Source organism: Phasianus colchicus, chromosome 3 (assembly GCF_987193195.1).
Source record: "Phasianus colchicus chromosome 3, bPhaCol1.hap1.1, whole genome shotgun sequence".
NCBI classification, from domain to species: Eukaryota; Metazoa; Chordata; class Aves; order Galliformes; family Phasianidae; genus Phasianus; species Phasianus colchicus.
This window is the reverse complement of record NC_143438.1, coordinates 52,969,828-52,988,819: the sequence shown is the minus strand read 5'-3', so window position 1 is coordinate 52,988,819 and position 18,992 is coordinate 52,969,828. Positions and strand designations below refer to the sequence as shown.

General features: G+C 36.9%; 1 protein-coding gene and 1 long non-coding RNA gene across 7 annotated transcripts in view; both read right to left on the bottom strand.

Moving 5' to 3' along the window:
* Positions 1–18,992, bottom strand: part of ASXL3 (ASXL transcriptional regulator 3) — a 128,253-nt gene that overhangs the window by 74,646 nt on the left and 34,615 nt on the right. The gene's annotated exons all lie outside the window — the stretch shown is intronic.
* On the bottom strand, positions 7,187–13,059 carry LOC149918581 (uncharacterized). Its single transcript, XR_016465155.1, has 3 exons — positions 12,950–13,059; positions 12,041–12,076; positions 7,187–11,403 (listed from the first exon to the last, which is right to left on the bottom strand). It is a non-coding gene; the product is annotated as an uncharacterized LOC149918581 (long non-coding RNA).

Below are 18,992 nucleotides of genomic sequence, written 5' to 3'. Positions count from 1 at the left end.
ACATATTTGTGTGATTAGTGGAGTAAAAGTAAGCAAAAATGTAATTTTTCAAAAAATTTAGAATGCTTTCGGGAGTCAAGAGAGAGATATATACTTCAAAGCCACTGGAGGAAGAAAAAGAAAGTTCACAGGTTGTCTGAAAGTGTGAAAGTAACTGTTACTGTTTTAATCAACACAATTACAAGACAAGGAAGTTTGTAAAATAACTTTCATCAGAGGATTAAATAAACACCTGTCCTGGCTGATTCACATACTGGAACCTGTCCCAGTCTTAATGCTGATATCAAATGACCTCTTGAGAATGAGTCCAGCACAGCCTCCTAGGATTGTTTATCTCTTTATTAAATAGAAATGTTAAGCCTGAGATTAACTGTATATACTTTTTCAGGCAGGCAGCTGCTGCCCTGTCTACAGCCATGCCTGATGAGCAGAGCTGTTGCAGCCCTGGTACTGGGGCTGAATTCAAGTATAAGAACTATCAAAGAATCATAGAATGGCCAGGGTTGGAAGGGACCTCAAGGATCGTGAATCTCCACCCCCCACCACAGGCAGGGCCATCAACCTCCCCATTTAATACTAGACCAGGCTGCCCAGGGCCCCATCCAACCTGGCCTTGAACACTTCCAGGGACAGGGCATCTACAGCCTCTCTGGGCAGCCTGTTCCAGCACCTCACCACTCTCTCTGTAAAGAACTTCCCCCTGACATCCAAGCTAAATCTCCCCTCCCTCAACTTAAAATCATTTCCCCTTGTCCTGCAGTTATCTACCCTATCAAAGAGTTGATTCCCCTCCTGTTTGTAAGCTCCCTTTAGGTACTGAAAGGCTGCAGTGAGGTCACTCCGCAGCCTTCTTTTCTCCAGGCTGAACAAGCTCAGCCTGTAAGCCTCTGAACACACTCCAGGGCCTCAATGTCTTTCTTGTAGTGAGAGGCCCAAAACTGAACACAGTACTAAAGGTACACCTTTACCAGTGCAGAGCACAAAGGGATGGTCACTTCCTTGCTCATTGCACCTCATTGCAGCCTTCTCTATCTTAGCAAATAATTTTCTCAACCCATAAGTTTTACTTTATGTTTTGATTTTCTCCACCATCTCACTGGGAAGGGAGGCAGTGAGTGAATGACTGTGTGGTGCTGAGCCAACCTGCTAAGTTAAACCACGACACTGGGACAGCCATAGGATCAGCAGAAAGCTTCCGAACAATCATCAGCAAGCTTTTCAGATGCAAAAGCTTCAAGTTAGTCTAAACAAATCAAATCATATGATGCTGAAGTCTTGCCCTCATTCCACATTTTCCCCGGATATTTTGTGGATCTCTGCATAAGAAGACTGTAAGTAAATTCGTTTTCTCATCCCTTGTTAAATAAAATCTGTGTGTTCCAAGTAAAATTTCATTTGAACTCAATAGACAGCAAAATCATGAACTGAACATGTTAATCCAAAATAAACCAATTTAAATTATCAAACAGAAAACTTGATTTGAACAATTAATTTAAAGCTTGCTTTAGTATTTTTTTCATTTGTTTTCCTGCTGGGAGGTTAATTCTTTCATTGCTTGAAATGATTAAAATGCCACAATCAGCAAATAGATAGACCTTTAATGTAGTATTACTTTATGCTAATCAGAAGACTATATATACATTCAGCAATTATCTAACTTAACTTACAATAATTAACCTAATAATTGTATTTTTTGATGTTAAAATAGCAATGACATCTTACTAAAAGCTGAAAAGCATGTTAAGCTATTTTTGGAAAGAAACTGGAATTTTATTAGAACATTGGCTTTTAAATATTGAATTAAAACACACTAAATACATTGGAAAAAAAAAAAAAAGAAGGGAGACTTTTCAAAATCTTATGCAGCCAGCTAAATTTATTAAACAATAAAAACATGATGTTTTACTGTGTAAGTAGTAGGGTAGCTAGGGAAACATCCACCAGTTTTCTGTGAAGAGTAGTGAAACTATTGAGCTGACAGACCTCAGCCTTTCACACAAAGTTTTACTCATAAATTGGAACAAGAAAAAAATATTTTTGTTTTTTAAATTCCAATTGTCTTCTGAATTTTAAAAGGACTCCTAGTTTGCACTACAGAAAATAATCAATACCTACAGTAGGTGTGACTGTCAAATCTAGTTACTTTCTACAGTCTTTTATAGGAACTGAAGTGCATACAAGTAGAATACTATTTATACTGTTTCAGTAAAATATATTTAAGTTTTTATCTTAATGTAAGTTCTCCCAATTTATGAACCTAATGATATTCAACAGAAATCTCCTTCAGCAAGATGTTGCATGTGGGAGTTGGGGCAATCCTAGGTATGCCTATAGATTGGGAGAACTCACTGAGAGCAGTGCTGTGGGGAAGGACTTGGGGGTCCTGGTAGATAAGTCAGCAGTGTATTTTTGCAACCCAGAAGACCAACTGTATCCAGTGTATCCCAAGCTGCATCAAAAGAGGGTTGGCCAGCAGATTAAGTGAGGTGATTGTCCCCTTCTACTCTGCCCTTGTGAGGCCCCATCTGGAGCACTGTGTCCATGCCTGGGGTCCGTAACAAAAGAACAACATGGAGTTCTTGGAGCAGATCCAGAGGAGGGCCACAAGATGATCAGAGGGCTGGAGTAATTCTCTTATGAAGAAAAGCTAAGCAAGCTGGGCTTGTTCAGCATGCAGAAGAGAAGGCTCCAGGGAGACCTCATTGCAGCCTTCCAGTACTTCAGGGGACTTACATACAAAAGGGAAAGCAACTTTTTACATGGGCAGATAGATACTGATAGAGCAAGGGGGAATGGCTTTAAATTAAAAGAGGGCAGATTTTGACTAGATAATAGGAGGAAATTCTTTACTCAGAGGGTGATGGCACTGGCACAAGCTGCCCAGAGAAACTGTGGGTGCCCCATCCCTGGAGGCGTTCAAGGCCAGATGGGATGGACGGGGCCCTGGGCAGCTGAGCTGGTGGGTAGCAGCCTTGCCCACAGTAGGGAGATTGGAACAAGATGATCTTTATGGTCCATTCCAAAACAAACCATTCTATAATTCAACTGGATATTCAGAAAAATTTCAAAAGAAATGAATTTCCTTAAAATTAATTTGTATTAATTTTTAAGTTTCTTTTTAAAATCAATTTTATCCATTGTACCCCAAATTATCATCAGACCTGTTCTCATTCGGACAGTACCCCCAAAAAATTTTACATCTCTGCTCCTATTCATGCTTCACATTTAGCACCTGACTTTCAGCCTCAGAATATCACATTCATGGCTGCTATTTCTGACCTAACTAAGTAGCCAGAGAGCTTACTGCTATCATGCAACAAAGCAGTCTAGCACAACTGATCTGGCCACAAATTCTTACAAAATGTAAGTAGATCCGAAAAGATGATGGGGAATGATCCCATGCAAACTGCTGAAATTGCTCCATATCCAGCCTCTACACAGATTCCTTTGTTTTCTACACTAGGTATATTACTAGTATGATGGAAAAAAGAACAACAACTAATACAGACATGCCAAAACATAACACACTCATCACAGATACCTCATGCCTGCTTCTAGCTGGCAGAGCGTACCTACCAGCCTTCACTGAAGTTAAGTAGTGACTCCTAAAGCAGGAAACTTAGGGATGAGCTTGAACCTTGCCCACCGTAGCTTGCAAGGGATTTACAAGAAGCTGGAATCACAGCTGAATGAAGTATTTGTTATATCACCAAGAAAACAAATCTCTTCATTGTGCTTCAAATGTGAAATAACTTGAACCAATACTGAAGAGAAACTCAGTGTGGATATCACCTTCAAGCCAAGCATAATGCAAGGATGTTCTCTGCATTTCTTAGCTGAACAATCAAAAAAGCTGCTCAAAATCTCAATAACAAATTCACCCACTGACCACACAATCCAGTAAGACTCAGGTTCCTTGGTAAAGCAGAGCTACCATATGTGACTAGCCAACTGTCTCTTAGCTGTTTCTCAGTAGCTAACAGTTTGGTTCACTCTTGCAAATACTGACCTAGGCTTCACTTATTAATCACCTTTTTGCTGTACCTTAGTACTGTAGTATATCTGATTCTTTTTTCTTGCAGTTAAGACTGCTGAAAACACATTGGATCTGCCTTCTACTCTGTACAACAGCCTCTGACAGACATTTCAGTCTAGTTCAGTGTTTCCACCCGTATCTTTTGAGAACTGTGGTCTGAGGCCAGGACATCCACTCTGTAACTCTGACATAGGAAGTCCTGGTATTCCACAATACTGTTAATCTTTCTAATATCTAGAGGAAAATGTACTGTAGCTCCTTGCTCAGACTGGAAAAACTTCTCATAGTGGAGACAACAGTCTCAGAAGACAACAGAAGACAACAGTCACATTAATGTTCCAGAAAAAAAAAAAGTCCTTCTGTAGTAAAACCAAATTTTTGTTAGATATCATTGAAAACAATAAAAAGAAAAGGTCTAGAACTTGGAGCAAATCTCAGTGGTCTTCATATCACGTAGGCCTCTTTTTGGTTTAATAAACTGGTTTCTCCTACAAGAAAGCCTTATACAAAAATTACAGAACTTGTATAAAATTTGAACTGTTCCTGAATACAACTTTACACAGCATGTGAAAATAAAGAGTTACTGCCATATTTTTTCCTGAAAAGGTTTTTTTCTAAACAAAACAAATAAAGAAATTTTAATACCTATCAAGACATACATTTCCTATAGATGTATAATTTATTTTAAAAGACGAAGAGAAGAAAAAATGAAAATCACACAAAACCTCATTAACAATGTCACATTAGAAACTGCAGACAGAGCAATACAAGCATGCTTCCCTGAAACTTGGATATCACTAGTTAATATTTTTGCAGATCACCCTTCTCCACTGTCAGTCATTCCTCTGAGTCTGTCTCTCCAAATATCTTTAATGATCTAAAAAGTATGCTTGTAACACCATGTCACCTCTTCAAATGATTTTCACTAATGGTAACAAGCATTCTTCAACCACAAAGAAAACGAGACATGTTTTAAAGAGAATGTTTACACTTTCTCTGTGTTTTGTAACACCTGGGAAAACCTCAGGTTTCTCCTCTTCAGGAAGAAAAATCTCAAAAAAAGGATATACAGTAAAGGCATTCCTGTACTTTGAATCCTTCCCATTTTGTTAGATGTAGAACAAACAACACAAGAACAAAGCAACGCTAGCCAAAGCGAGGGGAAGCATTTAAATGTGTTTTTCAAAGATGCAGGCAAAGATTAGAAGAGTGCCTTTTGAAATCCTTCTAAAAGAAAAATGTTTCAAAAAGAGAGTTATACCAAAAGAACAAAAAATCCACATGTATCAGAGGTGGTCACAACAGCTACAGTGTCCTCTGGACGGAGAACACCTTCCTCATTCAACACAACTTGAAAGAAACTTTGATATCTTTGTGTAACGAATTCACACCTTGGTCAAATAATATAGTTCTCTCTTGACAGTGACTTCCTTTGCAAGAATATGTGTTTTTTTTTTTTCTTTTCTTTCTTAATAAAATATTTCCTTTAATAGTTTTAACTGATCTCATTAAAAAACAGTAGTCCACTTTTCATTTTCTACTCTAATACCAAAGATCAGCACAAAGGACAAAATTATAAAAAGAAAAAATGAATTCCCCTCACATGAAAGGAACTCTAGAGTAGAGGTTAAAACATGGCTTTCTTAAAGAAACCAGGGTTTTGATATACATGATGTCTTATTTTAGTATCAGATTTCACAAGCCCTTGTGGGTTTTAAATACATATGTTTAGAAAAATGAAGTAATGACTGTTCTACAATCAGAAATGGACTGAGCCCAAGAAAAACTTTGCCACAAAATGTGCAATGCATAGAAAGAAAAAAAAAGAAAAAAGAAAAAACAGCCTTCCAAATATTCTTGGCTTCAAGTTGGTTGAAGCTTACTCTTAAAATACAGTTAATGTGGAAAGTAAAGTGACTATGATGAACAAGACATAGTCAGTAATCACAAATGCCTTTTGGTCTCTAAAATTTAATCGTACTACAGAAGGGACCTCTGTGAATTTATCCCAAGTTCTCTTATTTGATTTGGCTTTTTAATTGGCCAGTCTCCACAACAACTTTCTCTGTACTTTTTTAGGAATATTTTGTGTGTGTTATCAACATATTACTGGTTAGTCAAATACAAAATACACACACAGCTGTTTATTAGAACATTGAGCTGCACCAAGGTTCACGCATTCACATCATCATAGCTAATTTACAATGGAAGGAACTTTCAGAAGTCACCCAGTCCAACCTTCTGCTCAAAACACAGCCACTTGGATTGGGATCTGTCCAGCTCAGTTTTGTGCAATCTCCAAAAACGAAATCCTCACAACCTCTTTGGACAACCTCCTTCTATGCTTAACTGCTCTCACTGGGAAAATATTTTTCTAAGTAGCAAATAAGAATTTTCCATGTTCTACCTTGTCTGTTGCCCCTCATGCTATCGCTGCACAACCTCCAAGAAAAGCCTGACTGTTTTCTCTACACTCTCCCATTAGCTAGCAGCGGACTGCCAAGAGGTCTCCACAAATCTTCCCTTTTATTGTGCGAACAAGCCCTGCTCTCAGCCTCTCCTCATACATTACATCTCTGGTCTCCATCCATCTTGGTGGAACTTTACTGGACTTGCTTCAGCGTGACAATGTCTTTCCTGTACTGGGAGACCCTAAGCTGGACATCGCACTCAAGATCTGGTCTCGCAAGCTCCAAGCAGAAGGGAAGGATCAGTCTGTCTGACCTGCTAGTCATACATACTCCTGCTACCACCAAAGTGGGTTTGGCCTTCTTTGCCGCAAGGGCACACTGCTGACTAGCATTCAGACTGTTAACTACCAGACTCCCAGGGACTTTTCTGCAAAGCTGCTTTCTAGCCAGTTAGCTCCCAACATGCATTGAACTGTGTCAAACAGAACTGGAAACAATACTCTGTATAATGCCTGCCAAGCTCTCAGCAGAGTGGGATTATATCTCTATTTTTTCTTGTACTGCCCCACAGATGCAACAGGATATGATTTACCTTTTTTGCTGCAGAAGCTTTCTCATGTTCAGTTTGTTGTCCACCACCATGGTCCCTTTCAGTAAGGCTGTTCTCCAGCACACAGATTCTAGCCTGTACTGGGCTCTTTGATTATGTTGTGCCAGGGCTTGAGAACCTGCTCTGTGAGAGAAGACTGAAGAAGTTGGTTTTTTTCAGCCAGGAGAGAAGGTAAGGAGAGGACCTCACCACAGTTTTCCATACTTGGAGGGTGGCTACAGAGTGGATGAAGGAGCCACCAGAGAGGACAATGGGGAATAGATACAAGCTGCACCAAAATGAAGGCTTCATCTTGGTATCAGGAAGAATTTTTTATAAGGTGAACAATCAATCTCTGGATTGGGATATGGCAGAGTTCTCATCACTGGCAGTTTTCAAGATGTGACTGAATAGCAAGGTAAATTATCTCACCCAGGCTCTCTTTTCCACAGAAGCTAGACTTGATGTTCTTCTGAGATCCCTTCTAATCTGTGTTGTTCTAGGATTCTGTGCTGCTGCATAGGCTACTGTGCTTCAGATGAAGGAATTTGCTCTCGCCTTCATTGAGTTTCATAAGGTTCCCATTATTACACTTCTCTAGTGTCTCAGCCCTTCTGAACAGCAGCTCAGTCTGCTGCTGCATCAACCCAGCTGATCCAAACATGCTGAAAACACTCTTTGTCTCACCATCCAGATCTTTCATAGAAACCTGCAGCATAGAAAGCTGCAGTATCAACACCCGAGTAACACCACATAGTAACTGGCCACCTAGTAGATTTTGCACTTTTGATAAAAAACAATTTGGGCCATACAGTCCAGGCAAATTTCCATCCAAGTTATTGTTGTTCTTCATCCACCTGCGTCTGTCTCAAAAATTTAGTGAGTTCAATATAACAGGCTTTGTCAAAACTCTTGCTGAGTTAATGGCAGCAACATCCGCTGATCTCTTCTTTTGCACTGAACCAGCCATCTGATCATAGAAGGCTATAGAAGGAGTTACCCTTGCTCATTCTTTGCAGTCTTCTGCCAACACATATTCAACTTCCTGAAGATTGAAATGAGCCATTCTTGTTCACCAAGGAGGACAGAACAGCTTCCTTGGACCTTTTTTTTTTTTAACCCAGGCTGGCTGATGAGTGCCTCTGTCTCTGAAAGGATAGGGTCTCCAATAGCTGTAACACTCCTCATCTTCATATACACATTTGGAGAGGCTTCAGCTGGCTCTGATGTCTCCCCTGACAATCCTGCTCACCTCTTTCCAGGATATTTTGCCTGCCCTCCTCTACAAGCTGAGAATCTTCTTTCTATTGCCAGCAGTTATAAATTTCCAGTTTCCCAATCTCTGCAGTTTTTATTCACAGATTACTTGATTATAATCTCTATCTGCAATTCTCCCATATTATGAGGCTCGGGATCTTGCTTTTGCAAAGATCCTGTTACCTCTTGTTTGATCTGTATCATGCTGCACAGATTCCTTGGAGCTTTTTTCCTTGGCAACTCACTACCTTGAACAGAGTGCACATCCTATGGGCAAGGCCACAGCCCTCTGCAACATCAATCTTAGTGATAGGCTCTGTGCACTCCCTGAAGCAACCTAAGATCCAGAGTTCACTTCAGGTCAAGGCCTCTGATGTACCAGGAACAGTTGTTGCTGACCATGCACTGTGACACATCAGTACCATCACATTCCTGTATCATTCTGAGCTGATTTTCTGTGCCACATTGTACCCTTCTTGAACTAACTTCTCTGACAACTACCAGTGTGTTTCAGCTGCTACTGTTTCCTGGGCTCTGGGAGCTGTGCTCTTGTCTAATAATTCTACTGTTGCTCCTCAAACACTAATCAAACAGTTGTTTGACACTGCTTCATCAAGTTAGCTGAAGTCAAAATGCATAGGTAGTTCATAATAAGAGTTCATAAGGAGGGAGCGAAGAGAAGCTTGTCTGTAAGAGCTGACAAACACCTCCAGAGGCTGGCTGTAAAATACAGCAGCAAGCCATCAGGAGTCCTGGAAGCAGCAGCTCCCAGATATTTACTGAAGCTTCCTAGAGAGGAAGCCTGGAAGCTGCCACAACTGCTAGGTCTCATACTGGTTGCCACTGCTGCAGACTTAGAATAGTGACAAATTATATTGCAAAAGAACAGCAGGACTTCTGAGCTGCTGCACCACCCACAGAGCAAGCCCATACAGCATCTGGAAGAGGCTTCATTAACTCTGTTGCACAGTAAAAAAGGAAAAGGAGGCAGAAAAATGTTGCCAGAAAATCCTGTGGGCCATGTTTAGTTCAGAAGTCTGAGCAAGACACCTATTCCACATGGTGCAACCAGAAAGCAATCCTGATGCAGCCACAACTTCCATCCATGCTCCTCCACTGACCAATGAGAAGAATCTCCAGCCTTCTCCAGCAGCCACAGCAGGGGCCTGTGCTACCACAGCTGTGCCAGGAACATGCATCACCCTGAAGTTATGCCAGCAACAGTTGTACCTCTATGGAACAGTTTATTTTCACTGGAAATCCCCCTTTCTCCCAGTTTCCACTAGGGTTACCAGATGAGCTTGAAGGAGCTCCATGCTTTCCTCAGCTCTTCCACTTGAGCCTAAGGTTGTTTCCTACTCTCACATGATTTCACTGCAGTTTTCCACTTGCCACCATTAAAAGCAATTACATTTATAAAATTAGGTGTACAGACATCTCTTTCCACCTTCCCCCCAGTAAAAATAAACAAATAAAAAAGAACACACTGTTAAGTGCCATCAGAGTTGAATCTTAAAAAGATAAATGCATTTCAGATAAAATGGTTGAACTGCAGCAATAAGTAACCATTTAAATGAAAAAATCCACCGGTGCTGCTGAGCAAAGTTCACTATTGTACAGTTTAAAAATACTGTTTACATTTTATTAGAATTATGGATTTTCTTTCAGTTCAGAAATCTATAAATATTGAATAAGTTACGTAACATTGAGCCACTAGACTGTAATATGAGATTACTTTATTAAATATATATGTTTCTCCTTGAAAGGAAAGCTTTAAAACAAATTGCTACACAGAACTTAAAAGTAATTTATTTTTCTTTTTTTACTCTCACTAGCAAGAATCTTATTAAGCCTGAGTTACCCTAATTAAATTGTTTTATTAACTTTGGCCAGTCTTAAAAATCGACATGTGCCAACATGCTGGTCTGTTGGAGCTTGCTATGTTATGGCATTTCAGCCACACCATCCATCTGCCTGAGTAATCATTTTCTGAATCAGTAAGAACATTTTTATTTATTACAGTTTCTATGGATTTTTTTTTTTTAAGCTGAAAAGAATATACGTATACAGATGCCACCAAAACTGAATTATATTTTAACGTCAGCATTTTACTGTTTTCGGTTAGTAGGAAGTGATTTCAGGTCTTGCTTACCACATTTCACTACTGTACATAAGCTCACTCAGTCAGTTAAAAATTTTGACTTTGCTGGTAGCAGTATGAAGGCACAGATTCCTTGAACACAATGGAGTTGCATACTTTCATTTTCACTCCTTCATTTTTTTTCTTCTTTTTCTTTCCTCTCCTTTCCTTTTTGATTCTTTTTCCCCTTATCCTCTTCTTTCTGTATTTCTCCGCTTTATTATTTCACTTCTCAATCTTCTCTTCCCTTTTTCTCTGTTCTCTTCTTTCTCTCCCTTCTCCCTTCTGTCTTCTTTTTCTTTCCTGTTCTCTCCTGTTCCTTCTTCCTCCTTACTTTATCTCTTAATTGATCTGCTCTCTTTTCCTTTTCTGTATGCTCTCTCTACTTTCTCCCTTCCTCTTTTGGTTCACTTCTCTATCCTTTTCCTTTTTTCTTCCTTTTTCATCTCTTTTTTTTTTTTTTCCTCCTTTCTCTTCTTCTCCCTTGCTTTCTCTCTCTTTCCACTTGTGATGGACTAAGCTTGTCCAGCAGAGAAGTGCCTGCCCAGCCACTCACTCACTCTCTCAACAGGAAGCAGAAGAGAGGATGAAAAACTCAGGTAAAGACAGGGAGATTGCTTACCAGTTACCATCTGGTAAGCAAAACAGATCTGACTTCAACTTAATGCACATTAAAATAGATTTGGGTAGCGAGAAACAAAAACTTAAAATAAAATGGAGGGGAAAAGCCAACAAAGACCAGTGAGGCCACCTCTGCAGATATCCACTACCAAAACCTTGCAATGGACATCTTTCCCTCTTTTCTTATTTTTGTTTCCTTTTCATTTTTCCTTTTCTTCTCCCTTTCTCCCCCTTTCTCTTCTTTTATCTCCTATCTTCACCCTTTCCCTCTCCATCCTTTATCTCCCTTGCTTTTCTTTCTCCTCTTCTTCTCTCTTTCCTTCCTCTCTCATTCTATAGTGTCATAAACCTGCAAAATAGTTACACCTTTTATAGCAGAAACATAAAATAATAAAACTTTTTGTGAAATAAAAACAACTAAAACACTAATTTTCATTTTATTTTTGTTTACTTCTACTCAAGATGAAGAAAGGGTAGCACTTCTCACAGCCAAAAATTCAGGGAAACCCCCACAGGTTTTTTGATTTTTTTTCCAATTTACTGTTACTTTTCTATTTACTTTTAGTTGGGTATGACTTTTTAGAGACATAGAATTCAGAATTTTGGAAGTAAATATCAAAGCAGGGGGTAATTATGCAGACATATACTTACTTGAAGGATCCAAAAAAAAATGTTTTCAATCCAAGAAAAAACAGAAGTTAGAATGTATATGAACAATCTATTTCTACATCTTTAGTTCGTATTCTACTGACCAAAAAAAAAGATTGAAAGTGATTTTCTAAAGTCTATTGTAAAACATAAAAGGACAAATTAAAATAAACACTAATTCCCTTTCAAAAGTTTTATCAATGTTTTTCGTATGTATTACTGTATTAAGCATGTAAGTTTTAATCAACCCCCAAGAGAAGCAGAAAAAACTGATGTAAAGAATGAGGAGAAAGGGAATAAACATAAACAAATAAAGATTACTTCCAACAGAAAGTTACTGTTTTCTAGAATTCTCATTGCTTCAAAGATAATCCCTATAAGCAAAAAGATATTACCTTACATTACATCAAAATAAATGCATCTGCTATAATTCTGCAGCCTAATAACTGCCAAGTATTTCTTTACAATATTTTTGTTAAGAATTCATGTCTGCTTGCAAATCCTGAAATAAATATGGAACTGGCAATCGCGGTACATCCTGTATCTTTAAAAAATACAGCAATATAAGATTTATTGTATTGGTTCAAATTAAAGTATTTGGGTGGATGTAAAACATTTAAGTTATGCTCGTGTGCACGGGGGAGTTTCATTTGGCAAAACAGCAGAGCAAAATGTTTTTTTCTTTCCCTCAAAGCACTGAGCAGATACTTTTATTTTTGTGTTATAACTTAATCCAGCTGTCATTGCAATTCATGCTATGGTGGAAGATATTCTTTTTTTTTGACTCAGAAAAGTTTATTAAGTCTGGAAATGACAGAATTAAACTCCTATTTATCATATAACTAAAAAAATCAATCTAATTTCAAAATGTCTCAGAAAAAAAAAAAAAGTTCTAACAATAGTAAACATCAAATAGTTTGTAACAGTTAAACACTGATAACTAAAATATATACGTAAAAGTTTTAGACTGGCCATACTTGTTAGGCACAGCATTCCACCTGAAAGGAGCTCAATTCTGCTGAAGTTATTCACAGTTTTCATTTGAACATAGGGGCTGAGATATATGTACACAGAAAGAGTCAAAGAAATGTAATATAATGTAGCATCACATGAAAAATTCTGTCTTTACCAGAAATCATTAAGTTTTCTATCAATCATCCTGGTTACTGTATGAAAATATTTTCATGAAGAATTAAATGATATATTAAATTGCCAGTATCAACCATGTCATCAATTCAAACTCCTACCTTTTTAGTCTTTGTCCTTACACAAATGGCTTTTTTCTAAATAGTTCTTCTGCAGTAATCCACTTAATTTGTACACCCAGTAGGTACAAGCTCAAAGAATTGATTGGCAATGCTCAGTTACATTCACTGTGGTGTCAAAAGAAAAAAATAATAATAAAAAAATCTTTCAGCTACAGCCTGTCACCAGTTTTATTTTCTCCACACAGAACGTGGGTGTCCAAACTTGCCTGGGCCACACTGAGTGAAGATGAATTGTCTTGGATCACATATAAAATATGTAACATAGTTTATGTAAGTAACAAGACTTCTTCTATTTTTTTTGTATTTTTTACTGAAAAAAAAAGAGGGTAACAAAAACATAAAACTATTGAGTGGGATATTTGTCCTTGTTTTTGTGAAACTAATGCATTGGTCCCTGGTTTGACAGAAGCAGTTGCAATTCTTAGTGAGCTCTCAAGGTGCCCCATCGGAGGTTTTGATCTAATTTTATCCTTCCTATGCTTCATCCTTAAAAACAGCTGTTCACAAAGGTACTTACTGCAAAAAAAAAAAAAACAATCGTGAATAAGGCATGACTGTGAAGAGAGGGATTTTTCTCTCTGCTAAGACATGGTTTATAAAAGTCTAGTAAGATACCATTACTTGTGGTTTTTTTTTTTGGTTTTTTTTTTTTTTTTGAGTTGAATGTCTGATTGCAACTGTATACAATCCTTTCGAAAATCCTCAGGTAATATATTCATGTTGACTGAAAGTGGAGTTGCAAATATACAAAAAAAATGATGTTTTCTTTCAGAAATCTTGCATATTTTTCACTGTTCACAGGATTGCATTTAGCAAATGAATCAAAATACATTTTCATACTTCCTATGCCACAGCTGTTAAAAAACTACTTTAACATATTGACTGTGAGACTGTAACTGTTGTGGTCATTTTTTTTTGTGCTGAGGTGCAAAATAAAATGAAAACAAAATAAATTGGGTAAAAAGGCCTTTGTACTCTTTTTTATTTTAGCTATGGAGAACTACAGCAAAACAATTCTTTGTAATGTTTTGAGCTCTTTCCCACACAGTCTTTGCTACTAGAAAAACTGAGCAGGGATATATATGAATATAGTTCTGTGATTTACAAGTTTATATGCATGTATGTAAACATCTGCGTGTAGAAACACGTGTCTAAAGTACATTTACACACAGAAGCACATGAACAGTTTCATACTTCCAGTATTTTACTTTTATTTATATTTTTACTTGATATATACATTTTGCTTGATAGTATTTTGTTAACACTGTAAATATTTGCCAGTCACACAATTAGTGGATTTAGCACACAGCCATCATAAAACAGACTGTCTCACTGACAAATTATATGAATTACAAACAGAATATGGGAATTTTCCACACTCCTGAAAGAAAATCATATCTTGCTTAAAACATATTTTTCCTTCAGATTATGCTAGGGTAAATAAGCTGAAGAAGTTTAAGCACTTTTCATAATAATTCTGTTTTGAAATGAAGACCGTGCATGTCATTTAATTTCATAGTAATTAAGAAGACTAGCTGTGAAACTCAAAATAAAATTAAATGGAATTGATACCAACCAACCTTGGACTGGAAAAAAAATTCATGTCTGTAACAGATTTGCTGAACAAATATACCTGATGGTTGCTACAGTCCATGGACAGTGGAATTCAGAGGCTTTTTTTAGCCCTCACTCTATAAAAAGATCATAAAATTTTAAAATGAAATGTGCATGACTGAGAGAACTAGTACATTTTTCAGCTCAGGCTACATGAAGAAAAAAAGAGAAAAAATATTTCCATATATTTTCCCCTTCAGTTAATAAATGTTTTAATTACACATAGACTGAACAACATGCCTATATCTTTACTGAAATATAAAGACATTCATGGAAAGCTTGCTTATCCAGAACGTAAATTATTACTAGAAAATAATGCTTTCATAGAAAGCTTGACAATGTTTTCTTCCTCCACATTCAAGTAAAATGCATTTAATTCAGTCTGCCACAAATGGCTATGCTTCTGCTCTGTGAAAAATACACTTATTATGAAAATAAATATTTGACAATTCACTGAATACTTAGCAGAAAATCTGTAATGAATTGACTGTGTTTTAGTTCAGTTTAGGTTTGGGTTGTTTTCTTTTTTTTTGTTTTGTTTCTCTGGAATACTAAAAGTAGCATAAAAAACAGATTATACCATTCTGTGGGATGTTGTGCATGTCCCTTAAGACACAGTGCTTAGAAATAAAGACAATAGCAGTCAGCTGTGGAATAAATGAAATTCAAAGCAGTAATAAACAATAAGTTTAAATACTAAGTCTTCAATGCAAAAGTGGAAAGCAGAAATCAAATCAGAGATGTCAAATATATCATAGAATCACTCAGGATGGAAAAGACCTTAAAGATCGAGTCCACAACAGACAAATTTCAATTGATAACTAATAAGTTGAAACACAGAATTCTACACCTGCAAGAAAAATCAGCTTCTGAGGTTACTCGAATTTTTCTTGCAGGTTCAAGCCTTCAACAGCTTGAACTCTTTTTGTAAAGAAGATGTTACCACAGAGTTCATTCAAAAGATGACTCCTTTGAGCTAGTGTTCATAGCATTCTGTGTTTCAAACTTTGATACATTTATGGTTACTACTGCCAGGCTTACGTGTTGAATCTCTTTTGCCCAAACAGTTCCTAAAAGTAAAACAGAAGATTCCGCTTGCCTATTCTAAGCCGAAGAGAGCCAAACAGACTTGATAACTAGCGAACAACAGTTCTTGCACTGTGCTTCTAACTAACATGGACTGATATTAAGCTTTCTTGCAGGTCTTGTTTCAGGCTTTTACTTAAAAATGTTTATTGCCAATATGACAGATCTTCATTTCAGAACAACAAAAGAAAAATAACACGTTCTGTGAAATCCCACTTTCACAAGTAACTTTTAGAAAGTTTTGGCTCTGGACAGTAGGAGATGCATATTTCCAGTAGACTGGAGAGCTCTTTTATGCCCTAGGTCCTCTTAACTTGAAAGATGCTGGCAAAGCAGGCTGGTAAAGGTACTAAAACCAAAGACATTACACTGCTATCTATCCATCTTCTATATAGTCATGCTTCAGTTTATACAACCACAGGCAAAGGATGGACAAAAGAACTGATAAGACACTCTGTAGAATGTGGAAGGCCTCATCTCTTCAGCATTAAAAAAAAAAAAAAAAATCATACTTAATAAAGCACTATGCTACAGGAAACAAACTATTCATAAAGGAAAAACACCAAATAACTTGCACTGCAGAGAGGATGGGTTAATGATCTAGTGAAACTTTTCTAAGAAGTTTATAGCTTCTCTAAGTATTTGGCTATTTTTAACATGTCTATGTCTCTTGGATATCCTTATGCAATTTCTCTTTCTGAACAAGAGAAGCAAAATTAAATGCAGAACTACTCTTTAATATATAGAAACACTGCAGAAAAAACATCTGCTGCATACTTAAATAGTGCTAAAAGAAAAGTTACATTTTCTAGGAAAAATAGAGGAAACCAGCTTTGACATAATATGCGCTTCATGTTAATTTTATGCATACAGCAACACCAATTTGTAACTCAGGTTTCTCTTCTCATCATCTTGAACTACATTATCACTTTTCAGACCCTTTCAAAAGCAGTCTACATCGAGAGGTATGGCAGCAGAAAAACAACATGCAGAAGAACAACATTCTCGCATTAAACATAAAATTAAGAAAGAATTTATTATAAAGCAATAAAGCCAGCACTGAATTTGTTGAGAAATTTACACCACTTACTTTTCAATGCTGATGCCCACCTACTTCAAAATAAAATGTCCGCTAATGGGAAGCATTACCTTTTATTGCACAAAAAGAAACTTAGTACATCAGTCTCTGCTATCCATTATTTGTTACAATTAAGTGGTTGGATTTCCTCTCGTATTAAGAAAAAAAAAGATTATCTTTAATATGACTTTAATATATTTTATGTAGGTCTTAATTTCAGCAAAGTAGACTGTGATAAAGGGGAGTTGGGCATGCATTCAAAAGATAAAATATTTTTGCAATACAGACTGTTAAAAGCTGAAACATGTTTATCACATCACAAAATTTAACCACCATCATTTTTCCTATTACAGTAAAAGAGATAAGATGTCAATGCTTCCATTGAATTATTAAACTTTAATATTTAATGATCATATGAGCCATTCTCTCTTACCAATGGAACATCAAACAAATAAAGGAGCTTTATGCACTGCACTAGCATAATGAACACTGTTTGAGAAAATACGGATTAGGTTTGGGTGGAAGGAAAGAGGGAAGCAAGTCTTTAACAGACTGGATTCCTATTTTCCCAATCTTTACAGACACATTCTGGAATGCTGCTAATAGATTTAAAACAAACCACTTTTTTGTTGATCTTTAAAAAAATAAAATAAAATCAAGCAGCAGTATTTCCTATCACTTCCAAGGAAGAAGGTTACAATGCTTGTTTTAGCAGCCAGACAGATAATATTATGCCAGGGCTCACTTACTGAAAAACTGAAGTACTGAATACTAGATGAGCATAAATATAGATGGAAACATAACAATAACGTAAGATTTTTTATTTTTTAAAGAGAAAACAAAAGGGAAAACTAACTGTTCTGAAATATCATCTCAACCAAGCATACAAGCACCAACGTCAACACCATGACAAATCAGAGATGGAGTATAAGTCAACTGAACCTTTCTAAACTGTTCTTAAATAATATGTTGAAGGTCCCAGCAGTAACATAATGATGGAACTGGGCTTTTATTTTCTCAAAATTAATGCTGGAATCAAGCTAAACAAGAAAGCTTGGTTGGTCTTGAGCCAGACTACGAGTTAAATGCTAACATCTGCGATGTCAAAACTGTAGCCTTTAAAAATTTCAGGCACATAGGATGGTCAAATGAGACCATCGTATGTGAGAAGGGAAAACAGATGACAGCAGACTGGGGTAATTGGAGACCATGGGACTGGTGACCTAGTTTGAGAAAGAGGGAAGGATTCCTGCAACAGAAACTCTTGGGACAAGAGACTGCACGTAGACATGAACTTGTAGAGATAGCACACCAGGAACACCAGTTTACTGCGTAGAATATCAGAAATAGGAGGGCAGAAGACCACATATATTTTTAGCTCTTCCTTTCACTTTGAAAGAATTTACTTCACTTCTGTATCCTTTCTTCTTATATATGCTCCATTAATATTCCTAACAGAAAAAAACAGTGTCCTCCAAAGTATTCTGATCATACTCAAAATATTCTTCTTATTTACAATGTGCTATTTATCAAATGAAGTTATTTCCAAAATTAAATCCACACCTCAGTAAGTCTAACAAAGGCATTTGCATTTGACATGAGTACGGTTTTTAGCCTGCCTGTAACATCTAGGGTACACATTACTACAAGCATTATTAAAACAAACAAAAACCACAAAACCAACACAGGTAATCTCATCAAACATGTGGGCTGATTTTACTGGACTGTTTATTGATGTCTCCAGATAGAGACCCTCCATTGTCCCCTGAAAGGAAGAGGAACAACATTAAAACAAAAACAAACCATGCAATTTCTAAAACTTGAAATATGGAGCAAAAATGAAGTGGTTCAGACAAAAACGCACTCAATGTAGCAACTTGAAATATATATATTATATATATATATACACATGTAATTTGTATAATTATACATATATACATAAAGAACCCATCACTAACAAATAAAAATCATGTCATCTATGCAATCAGCTGATAGAAAATATTGAGAATTTGTGATTTTGAATCTGTTTCATTGGCATCAAATGACAGTTTTCCAAATCAGTACAAAAACAAGATTACCACTATAGAGACATAAGCAAGCTAGCTTTAAATTCACTTTAGAGTAGTCATAATGCAACATCAGGGAATCAGGAATTACCAGACCTACCCACAGTACCCACAGAACTGCTTTTTAAGTCTGAAGTACTACCATAGTTGTTTTAGGGCTACATCGCTATCAAAACCT